The sequence below is a fragment of the Triturus cristatus genome, chromosome 3_1 (genome assembly GCF_964204655.1).
Source record: "Triturus cristatus chromosome 3_1, aTriCri1.1, whole genome shotgun sequence".
In the NCBI taxonomy this organism is placed as follows: Eukaryota; Metazoa; Chordata; class Amphibia; order Caudata; family Salamandridae; genus Triturus; species Triturus cristatus.
The window spans coordinates 802,441,597-802,451,329 of record NC_140583.1 but is presented as its reverse complement, the minus strand read 5'-3'; the positions used below and the strand labels follow the sequence as shown (position 1 = coordinate 802,451,329).

The 9,733-nt window shown below is 40.4% G+C and overlaps 1 protein-coding gene across 1 annotated transcript in view; it reads right to left on the bottom strand.

Annotated features, from left to right (window-relative positions):
* Positions 1-730: 730 nt before the first annotated feature.
* LOC146861069 (transient receptor potential cation channel subfamily M member 8-like) overlaps positions 731-9,733 on the bottom strand; it is a 187,630-nt gene continuing 178,627 nt past the window's right edge. Inside the window, exon 18 of the mRNA XM_085645108.1 lies at positions 731-1,020. The gene's annotated coding sequence lies outside the window, so the exon portion shown is untranslated. The remainder of the gene's footprint in view (positions 1,021-9,733) is intronic.

Below are 9,733 nucleotides of genomic sequence, written 5' to 3'. Positions count from 1 at the left end.
TTCACTCTCATAAACTGCTGAGTTTCTATGGAATTGTACGAGTGAAATCTGAACCTAGCTATAACGTCCATGTAACCTTTGTTTTTTCCAATATATATATATATATAATATCACAAACCATGTCCCCCCACAGCGAGGAAGAGACGGGCACACGCAGTGGCTTGTAGGAACCAGCAACTTAATTTGATTTCGCATGACGCGTTTTGGAGCAGTTTCTTTTCTTAAATGCTTATCTCCAATAAAAAGTTTTGTCTGAGTCCAATCTTTTAATAGTGCTTGCTTTGTTGCGATTGGCAGAATTTCAAAGGTGGGCGTAGCAGAGGTGCGGGCGCCTTAGGTAAGTACCTGATTCCCATGTGGGTGGCGCTCACGATCCTGCCTGCATCACCGTTGGCCCAAGCACCAAACTGCTGGTCCCACAAGCACATCATCCTGCCGCTTTCATCTTCAGGAAGTCCTGGACTGGAGTTTCGGACTGGAGTCAGTCCCAACAATACATATTCCAAAAGCAGGTGATGATGGGGACGGCCAGCCTCTCAGGTCAGGTCCTGACACGGTGCACCAGTCATCAATATGTTCCAAACTAAGCATGTACTCACCCTCCAGTACCATGCAAACAAGCCCACCAGTAAGTGTTGTAGTGAAAATCCTTTAATCACGGCAAGTCTCCCTGCATAATGTGTTTCACCTCTAGCGAGTCTTAATCATATGCAGCAAATGAGAGTGACCAAGGTATCCAATCATTACACCAGGTATTTAATGTGGCAGTGGGTTGGTCTTTAAAAATATTCTGTGCAGATGTATTGCATGAAAACAGTGTATACTTCCAAAATTCCATGCGATCGTCAATCCACTGAAAGTACAGTCCATAATTCTTTTGTAATTTTCTACATACACTGTCCCGCTCCTTCAATGTCTTCCACTTGATTCGTTTATTACCTTCGGTTACACGTACCAACATGCCATTGTTCGTGCCTTCAAAGGATATAATTCCACATATGGCAGAGTCACTTGGCATACCTGCAATGTCAAAGGAAATGTCACTCTCGTTTTCAAACCCAGTTATCTAATGATTGCACGACTTGCCTGCCTTAAGTTTTCATCAACACGGACTGCAAGAGTCCAGTTCTCCTACTGACCCTAGAGGCTGGGCGTCCACAGCGTCACCTGCTTTTAGAACATTTTGGAAAAGGGATGCCCGCAGACTGGATTTCAGGATAAAGAAAAAGTGTGGCTGGCAGGGCCTGGAGGCCTGCCCCGACTTGGAAAGTTTGCTGGAACAGACAATGCTAAAATACGTTTAGAAAGGGACTCATAATATGGGCCTGCCTCTTTCAGGTTTGGAAAAACCACTGTCTCTTTCTGCTCTATTCTTCCTTTATTGGACATTATTTAAAAAGGATGGTAAACCTCACTCACATCCATGCTTCATGTCCTTAAAATGTTTCTTAGGAGGCAGCAGCTGCCTAGCATACTATTCCTTCCGCTATCTGGTTCTTGCACTTTCCTAGAGTATCTTCTGAGCACAGTGACAAGCCGAGCGGTCCGGTGCTGAGAGGGGAGGAAGTGTAAGTGTGTAAATGGGTGTGGGCACTGCCCATTTCAAGTCTCAACAGTGTCTGAGGAGCCATTACTGGCCTGGACCATCTGAATACCTCTGTGCGCTACCAACATGTCACCTCTCTGATTATCCTGGATGAAAGACATGACGTACACCATCCAGTCGGAAAAGCAGCAGTCTTCTTTTGTGTTTCACTGTAGTTTGTGGAAATAGAAAAATGGCGGCCAATACACTGAATGGCCAAGGATGGCTATATTGGCGGTCCTTCTTCTATTGCTAAGGGCCTTACGGTAAATCATAAAGGACTGACTCTACTGTCTTCCACTACTCCATAAACAAAGGCAACTAAAGACCAGGACAGGAATAGCAGGGGCGGTGGCAAAGGGTCGAGCCCAGTGAAATAAGCACTGGTAGTGCCCACCAGAAAGCACTGGCAGAAATCAAGTACTAACCTGCGCATTTGTGTGCATATTACAGTGGACTTACATGAACGTCAAATATACAAATTGTTTTTAAAACGGTCACCATGTTTTTGGCGAAATATCACATATACACTGACCACTAAGCATCAGATTCTCACTTCCCAGTGGTCCCAAATGGTAGTAATCTAGCTGCATAAAAATTGAAATCAGCATAGAACATGCAAAAAAGAAACATTTCCCACACAAATCAATACCTTTTGTGCTCTCCACCATTACCACCATCTTGAAACAAGCATTTGCAATGCAATCGGTCTCGCCTTTGGGACCTTATATATATTTAGCTATGCAGCACATTAGCCTGGGTGCTGAAACATCTACTGTTCTTTAACATGGAGGGAAAGTAAGCACCGAACTGCATGACACGCCAGGTTTGGGAACACATGGAGAGAAATATTGCCTTTCAGCGGGAAATAGTATAGTCCAAAGCTCTGTGTTTACTATAAAATCAGGGCCTTCGGTGGTCATATCACTGAAAATACAAGATTTGAAAAAAATATTATTGTCTTCGCATGCTTGTGGAAGACAATTTCTATGGACTGGAGTCTAGAGAATGCTAAAGTGATTGTGGTATTTTACTGACCTCTGCTGGTCGTTTTCTATCAAGAAAGTTAAATAGAGGCAGCTGCCAGAAAAATTTAAAAAAGAAAGTCCCTCAGCAGAAAGCAATTCTGGTATTTTACTGACCTCTACTGGTCGTTTTCTATCAAGACAGTTAAATAGAGGCAGTTGAACAGAAACAAAAGTCAGTCAGTGGAAGCAGACAAGTCCTAGGGCTGATCTCCAGAGCCCACAAAGTACATACACATAAGTATATACTAAAGTATATACACGAGGTCTCGAATGCTCAACTTAAAAACTTGGTTGATAAGCAGAACGGAGACCTGGGAAATTATTTTTTTTAAAGCACAAGTCACGAGTAGTTTTAGAACTATATATTTCACACACTAAATAAGATGTGATCTACAGCCACAATACTGGACCCCACAAAGTGTTTTCTGAAAAAAAGAAATTATCACATTCCTCTCATACACAGAATGCATCCAACATTCACCATGCCACCTGTACATTTATAGAAAACATGTTATTGTACCAGGATAGATAACAAACGAAAAATATTGGTGTCATTAAGAATTGACCATTAACCCACAGACTTGACAAGGGACAGAATCATTCATGTGGGAGCTGGAAATGCAACCATATTTGTTGATGAACATCGACTGAGGCCCTGTGTTAATCATGATATTTGGATATTTTACCTAGAATTCCAAAATGCATTTGTGTCATCTAATATGCAAGAAACACTTTTGGTTGCGCTGAAGGCCAAACCACTAGGAACATTATGCAAGGAAGAACGACTACCTTTTTACTATACAAGGTCCTAAAAATATGAACTCTGTTAGCTACCTTTTCTCCAATGTAGGACAAAGTTTATTGTATTCATCTGCTGTGATCATTCCAGAAGGACATAGCATGATAAACTGTGGGCTGAAGACACTTTTTAGTTCAGATATTTATTTTACAGAATTTAAGGGGAAAATTAAAAATAACAAGACAATGAATCGTACATTTTCTTTATCGACATACTCTGACAAATAAACAAGCAAACAATGCGGCACATGTACAGCGAGTTCCAATATTTAAATGGCAATTTGCAGTGCAAATCAAAACACTGGCGACTTTACAGACTCTACTCGCTTTGCGCGGTGATCCATAACATGCTGTCTCATTAGCTTAGTTGAGGACTCTTCAGACTTTCATCTCAAGCACAGATTGACTTAAACATGACCTTTTTCACTCCTTCAACTAAACAGGACGTCCTATATTTTAGGCAGCTTTTCTCTGAACCATCTCACAAGATTGCACACTTGCCCTCTACTAGGCACACAATATCTCTGATGTAATCTTGACTCGCCTTGACCTCCATCCTTCCACCTCCAACCATGGGCTAGCTGCAGTATCACTTGAGCAATGCACATTTCTACTATCCAATGCCAAGCATGCCCTTTGTAAGCATGGTATTCCTGCTTAATTGTTTTCATAATCTTCATGCAACAGAGGTTCTCACTGTAATCATTTGATAAAGAGTACTAAATGGACAGTTTAAATAATCTCATGCAATCAATGACATAATATTGATAGGTCAATGTTGTAATCAATAAGTAGTAATCCACAGACACAGTAAGAGTACCACGAAGTAGATGGTTTATTCAGAGCATAGGAATAGCGTTGGTATCCCCCTAACAGCCAGCATACAACTGCCCATCTAGGAACACCGCTATGATGCTCCCCATAGCAACACTAGAACACAAAGTAGAATCCCCCATTTAAAGTGCAATAACATATATTACATCATGTAGTAATAACCAAACATAACATATCCTCTTCCCTTTATCTCTTCTATACATAACAGTGAAATACATAGTTAACACTACAACAACAAAACCCATATCGATTTGTCCCCACATACATAATCTTGTAAATACCTAGGTGGACATCTAGATTTCTGTACTAGAGCTCTATTATTGATATTGTCACCTTGATCTCCTGTGACAACAGAAGGCTGTCTATTGCACATCTCTTTGTCACTGATAAGCAGATAAGGGTTAAGGTCACTAGCTTGTCTACATTCAACCTCCCTGTCCAAACCAATGTTTCTTTTGTACAAAGCAACCCTCCTTAAATTCCAATTCTCCCCATTATATAATGTGAAATGCCTACTATGTACATTTTTCACCTTATACGTGCCACAAAATTTTGTAAAACCAGCCCCTATACGTCCTGGTTTGACTTTAACCCAATCATTGGGTTTAATAGATGTTCCAAGTGGAAGTGACTTACAATCCTCTAATTTGTCATAATTTAAACTGGCCAAACCAATACACTCTTTCATCCATGCTGGGATTAATTTGGTACTAGCGGTATGTCCTCTCATAACAACAAACGGAACTTTCCCAGACACAGTGTTCGCTGTTGTGCGATAAGCCCACACCAAATCATTTACCATAGCCTTCACATCCCTCCTATTTATAATTGCCATTTGAATGATTCCCTTCACCATGCGATTGGCCCTTTCCACTACCCCATTCCCCTGTGGGTTATAGAAAGATGTCCTTGTGTGTACTATCCCACACGATTTCAAATATGATGTAATTTCTGCAGAAGTTAACTGTGTACCATTGTCAGTGATTAATTTAACCGGGTATCCTTCTTCCCTAAAAATGTTAGATAATATCTTAATAGTACTACTTGTGGTAATCTCCTTTACAAATTCTACAATCAACCACTTAGACATCACATCAATTACAACTATTCCAAATCTCAACTCAGAGCCTAATCCAACAAATGGACCAATAAAGTCTAGGCATATAGTATGCCAAGGTAAATCAGGAACATCAATTTTGCCTAAATCGCATTGGTTACCTACTCTCAATCTTTTCTCACTCTCCACACATTCCACACACCTCTCAACCCAATCAGACACCTGTTGGTCCATTGCAGGCCACCAAAAGTGTTCCCTTAACCTTTTCTTTGTGAGTGTTTGACCCATATGACCTTCATGAGCCAATTTAAACAGAGCAAACCTCAACTCTTGTGGAGGTATGAATTTATCATCCTTCATAATAATGTTTCCTTCTTTATCAAATATAGATAATTCCTCCAAAACTTTCAGGAAAGGTCTCACACCCATCGGAAGAGTACTCTGCCTTCTACTCCCTCTAACAATTAGCTCTTTAACCGCTTCAAGGACTTCATCCTTTAGCATATTCACATTCCATAGGTCCTTATCTATCGCTCTGCCACACATTTCTACAAACTCATCCACCGTCGCAACTGCACCTTCACATTGAAATGCTTCCACTTTTGCTTTATCTATCTCATCCCACGGTAGTGGTAGTCTAGAAAATCCATCAGATTGACTATTCCTCCAACCCGCAATATACTCAACTTTGTACACATATTCCTGTAAGCGTGCTGCCATTCTGGCCAATCTTGCTGACCCTTTACCTGCCCCACCAGGGGATAAGATCTTCACTAATGGTTTGTGATCGGTCTGTAAGGTAAAATGAAACCCCCATAAATACATGCGAAAATATTCAGCTCCCCATGCTGCCGCCAGAGCTTCTCTTTCAATCACTGAGTAATTCCTCTCGGAATCAGTAAGTGTCCTTGAAGCAAATGCTACAGTCTTAAGGCCAGATGTGTGGACTTGTGCCAATACAGCCCCTATACCTACTGCACTAGCATCTACAGTAAGGATCGACCTTAATTTAGTGACAAATGGGGTCAAAATTCCTGCTTCACAAATTTCCTTTTTAATCTTCTCAAAAGTCTCTTGTTGCTCCTTGTCCCACACAAATTTTACCCCTTTCCTGAGGAGTATTTTAATCTTTTCTCTTTTTCAGCAAAATTGTGTACAAATTTTGCATAGTACTCTATTAGTCCTAAAAATGATCTAAGTTTATCTTTGTCTGTGGGTGATGGGGCCTTCCTTATCGCCTCCAATAGATCTCGTTTTGGTTTCACCCCTTCACTAGATAAAGTATACCCTAGGTACTCTACCTCTTCTACCGCAAATTTACATTTCTCTTTTTTAAGCGTCAGACCAGCATTATCCATTTTACATAACACTTCTTTTAAAACAAGATCATGACATTCTTTCGTGTCCCCAAATACTAAGACATCATCCTGAAAATAAACGTTTTTTATATTCTTCAAAACCGCCCCCATCATTCGTTGAAACACTCCAGCAGCAGACGCCAAACCGAACGGCATCCTTGTGAATTGAAATATGCCCTCCGTAGTAATGAACGCCGTTAGTGGTTTTGACTATGCATGCAATTTAATCTGATGATACGCACTGCGTAGGTCTAGTTTTGAAAAATATTTTCCCCCTTTTAACAATAAAATGAGTTCATTTATGTTTGGTAAAGGATAATTATCAACCACAATGTTTTGGTTGAGTGTGCGCAAGTCCACACAGAACCTGTAACTGCCGTCAGGTTTGCCCGTGATGACAACAGGTGAAATCCAACTTGGCGTCTCAATTTGTTCTATTATACCTTGTTCCACCATCTCACACAACATTCGTTTAACCTCATCCCTAGCAATGATAGGAACTTTTCTGACCTTATGCTGCATTGGTATGGCATCAGGTTTAAGTATAATCTTATGAACATAACCCTTGAGTTCGCCAATTTCATCTGAAAACACATTACTCATTCCCTCTATAATTGTGTCAGTTGTGATTTCATCAACCACCATCACCTGGTTTACAGCCCTTGGATTAATAACTATGTGTAGATCGTATTGGTGTGCCCATCCCAATATTGGTGGACCACTGTGTGCCACATATACCTTGCCTTTTATACATCTATCATGAAAAGTGATGTCTACAACCATATATCCTATGATGTCTATCTTCTCCCCTTGGTATCCTCCCGGATTGATGTCCTTAGGGAGTAACTTTTCATTCGGCCAATTCTGTTCAAACAATGTACAAGGAATGATTGTCCAAAACGACCCCGAATCAACCATTAATTCCACTTCTTTTCCATATATTGTAAACATGGCCTTGGGTCTTACCCTCCTTCCGACTGGGTCTATTATATTCTCATCATCTACACACAGAATTTTATTCACGCCTTCAACCTCACATAATGATGTTATATTTCCTACTTCACTTTGTACTATTGATATTTTTGGTTTATATGTTTTACACATCTTGTAAAAATGGCATTTACGACCACATTTCTTACACTCCTTGTCAATGGCATAACACCTCTTATAGTCACTCGTGTGGTATGTACTACCTAGTACACATCCTCTCATGTGTCTTACTATTTTCCAAATAACTGCCGGAATTATTGCCATATTTTTTTCCGGATACCCCTTTCCTTTCATTACTTTCATTACCTTTGCTAGAACTCAACGCTGCTACATCATCTTTACCTATACATGTTACAGCTGTAGTATTCTCTTTCTTCTTTTCCAATTCTTTCATACACAACTCCGATTGCTCCACCACTTTAGCTATGTCAATAGCATTTGTGAGTGTAGGGTTCTTTGCAGCCCATAGTCTTTCCTGCATTTTTTTGTTTCAACATTGTACAATAAATTGATCCCTAATCATCTCTTCCCTCATGTTTCCAAACTGACAATCTAGAGATAACTCACGTAAGCGTGTTACAAATTGGTCACTAGTTTCATCCTGCCTCTGTGGTTGTGTATAGAATTTATGCCTACACATCACTATGTTTCTTTCTTTAGCATATTGTTTCCTTAATCTTTCTTTTGCTTCTAAGTAAACATTTGATATTGCCCTTCCTACCACATCCACCCCAGCTGGTAAAAATTTAAATGCGTGTTGACCCTCCTTTCCTAACGTACTTAGTAATAAGGCTTTTTTCCTTGAAGCACTGAAGTCTTTACCATCCAAAGCCTCAATATAATTTTCAAATATCACTATCCATTCTTCCCACTCTATGGGAGGATCACCAGGTTGTTGGAGAAATAAGGGTGGTGTTATTACATTAATACTTTCCATATCTCAATATAATAATTAGCTGCTAACAATTTGTAATACTATATTCACACTTATTGCAATAACTCTACCGTTTCTTTCTCTAAATGTCCCAATACTAGTATGCAACTGTTTTTAAAAAAAAAAAAAACACACAAAAAAACCGATTAGAACCACAAAAAAAAACAGTACTTTGACTTAAGCGATAACGCTGGAGGTTAATTTCTCTTCCGTTAGTTACTGCAACGAGCATGAAGCCATTCGTCTAAGAGCGTGAAGCCATTCATCTATTTCATTACGAAAGAGCTGGTTCCATAGCAACGCTAGAAACAGTACTCAGCTTTAATCCACAATGCTGAATGTTAATATCTCTTCCGTTTGTTATTACGAAGCGTGTGAAACCATTCGTACGTACGAGTTGGTTCCCATAGCAACTATACGCTTTAACCAATATGGCCGCCGTTTGCGTCAACACGCCGCCGTCAATTACGTTCCGACGCTTCCAACGTCGGCACACTCACGTTCCGATTGTTGGTCCGCTTCGCCCGTGAAATGGCAGACGTCAAAGAGTGACCACACAATGTTCATCCAGAAATGGCAGACGTCAAGAAGTGACCACGCGATGTTGTTGTTATACGAAGAGGTAACCGTTAGCCATACCATCCGTTGATGTCACCAATTTCACAAAGATATAATACATCGCCCTCTTGAGACTATCTTCTGAGTTTCAAATGTCACTGACTACTGTTCGCATTTAGTACTCACAATTTTCTTCCATTTCACAGTCTTTCTTTTCGGATTACCCTCTTTGACACACAAACCCGAATTTTTGCCTCCTCAGCGACCACAGATTCCCTTTCCCGAAGACAGTCCTCGCTGTCCGAGAGTTCTTTTCTTTTCTCTTTTATTTTTTTTTCTTCTGTTAGGTCGATTCCTAAACACCTTTATGGTTCCTTCACACCAACATGCCATTCCCTCCACGCTCTTGCTTCTGCTTCTCACTTGCTGGCTAATCGTCGCCATTTGTTGTAATCAATAAGTAGTAATCCACAGACACAGTAAGAGTACCACGAAGTAGATGGTTTATTCAGAGCATAGGAATAGCGTTGGTATCCCCCTAACAGCCAGCATACAACTGCCCATCTAGGAACACCGCTATGATGCTCCCCT